A 2149-nucleotide genomic window follows, 5' to 3' on the forward strand; every position below is an offset into this window, starting at 1 on the left:
TATTAAATACATTACCTTAAAAACTTGTTCTGAATGGCACATATTAGGCAGTAAAATATTAGCTACTACTACATATTATAAACTATTTTCATCTGCTTATTTTTAAAGCTCATAGTGCACACGATAAAATTCCAGAAGACCGAGAATGGCTGTTATATACAATAGATCGCTCTAAGACTCACTATCAAAAATGAGCGTTATCAGTGCATAAAATGTATGGTAGGTTTATTTAGCAGTCATTTCATTGTTTATCATACTGTTTTTTCTTACAATTTTGTAGAGGTCTGTTTCAGAATTAAGAACATTTTTAGAAGAGAATAATCATGGATGACTGAAATTAACGTTTTAAGCAGATACTGAAAATTATTCTAAATTCTATTACATTTATATTTGTATTTTCTTTCGAAGGCTAATGGAAGTCTTAAAAAGAAAATGGATACTTCCCTGCCAGGGAAAATATCATGATCACGAAGGTGGCTTTCCCACGGAAAGGCCGATCTATTGCACTCTAGATGTGCTGACCCATGAGATTTCCCCAAATGTGGGAAACTCAGCTGCATAATTTGTGAAAGGGAAAGAATGTGTTTGTGCTTTCACATGGAAAAAAAAAAGAGAGAAAAGAAAATTCAGTCATTTAGTGGATATAGAAAATGGAAAGAAAACCATATACTGGAAAGAATTAAATATGCCTACAAAAATTGGTGTCCTCCACTACAAAACAATAAAACATCAAATGGTTATTTCTTAGAAAGATCAAATAGTGCTAGGATGACACTTGCAAATGCTTGAGGACTTTGTCTAGATGAGGTGGCTGGGGGAAGCCCCCAAATGGCAGCAGATAAATCTGGGAAAAAGAGAAGTAATTTTTAAATGCAGAAGCCAATGTTTATCTATTAATATTGCCCTTAAAAATATTTATTTTGTGAAATGATTAGCATGGGTTTGTTTGTTCTTAAAAAGTACTTTCCTTTTGGAAGCAACTTGTGTGAAATGGCCTAAAAATTATGTAGCTAAAATAATTCAGATTTTCTCCTAAATTAAAAATCATTTGCTGGAATTGTAAAAATGTTATACATATCAGCTTTCTTGCATTTCTTAAAAGTTTATTCTAATGAAGAAAATAAAATATAAGGTATAAAGTCACTTTTATAATCAAATTGTCAATCTTTTTAAATATTTAGAATTTGGAGACAGTTGACCACGATGCTTTAGATGGGCATAACACCTCCCCAACAGAAGATGCTCCATTATATCCTCATTCAACAGGCTCTATGTATCAACAGGTTAAATAATAATAATAATTTTCTTTTTCAAAATTCATTTTGATGGTTTACTTATAAGGTCTTCAATTATTATTTTATTACATATTTTGTAACACATCAGCTGTGACTGAAAATTAAAAAAAAAATTTCTAGGACAGCTTTGGCAAGACAATTGGAAGAAGAATAGTTTAAGTAGTGTCATGTTTTATTTTACCTTTGTGATATTTTCTTTGTAATTAGTTACTACCTTGTCCTAGTTCATAAAAATGTGTGATATTTCAATAAGAGCATAAAGTAATTTATTTATTCTTTCTCAAAATCCAGTGGCAGTAAAACTTAACAATTTTACCAACTTTAATACAAAATTTACTATAAAAAATGACTACTGACCAAAAATATAAATAAAATCAATTTATGAGCACTTCTAAGTTAAAACAAATATTTGTGTTAAAATATTCTGGGAACATTAGCCACAATGTGAGTAATGCAGTTTTCTTTTCTCTTTTTTTCCCTCTTTTCTCTTTTCTTCCCTTCCCTTTCTTTTCCTTTCTTTCCTTCTTTCTTTCTCTCTCTCTTTCTTTCTTTCTCCCTTTCTTCTTTTCTTTTGTTTGTTCTTTTGAAGAGTTTCATTCTTGTTGCCTGGGCTGGAGTGTAATGGTTGTGATCTTGGCTCACTGCGACTTCCACTCCCGGAGTTCAAGCGATTCTCCTGCCTCATCCTCCGAAGTAGCTGGGATTACAGGCATGCATCTGGCTAATTTTGTATTTTTGGTAGAGACAGTGTTTCACTGTATTAGTCAGGGTGGTCTGGATCTCCTGAACTCACAATCCACCCGCCTCAGTCTCTCAAAGTCCTGGGATTACAGGTGGTGAGTCATTGCCCCCGG

General features: G+C 32.6%; 1 non-coding gene across 1 annotated transcript; it reads left to right on the forward strand.

Moving 5' to 3' along the window:
• The first annotated feature begins 436 nt into the window (after positions 1–436).
• Positions 437–596, forward strand: LOC129026001 (U1 spliceosomal RNA). The gene has a single exon (XR_008497386.1). It is a non-coding gene; the product is annotated as a U1 spliceosomal RNA (small nuclear RNA).
• Positions 597–2149: the final 1553 nt, after the last annotated feature.

The sequence above is a fragment of the Pongo pygmaeus genome, chromosome Y (genome assembly GCF_028885625.2).
Source record: "Pongo pygmaeus isolate AG05252 chromosome Y, NHGRI_mPonPyg2-v2.0_pri, whole genome shotgun sequence".
In the NCBI taxonomy this organism is placed as follows: domain Eukaryota; kingdom Metazoa; phylum Chordata; class Mammalia; order Primates; family Hominidae; genus Pongo; species Pongo pygmaeus.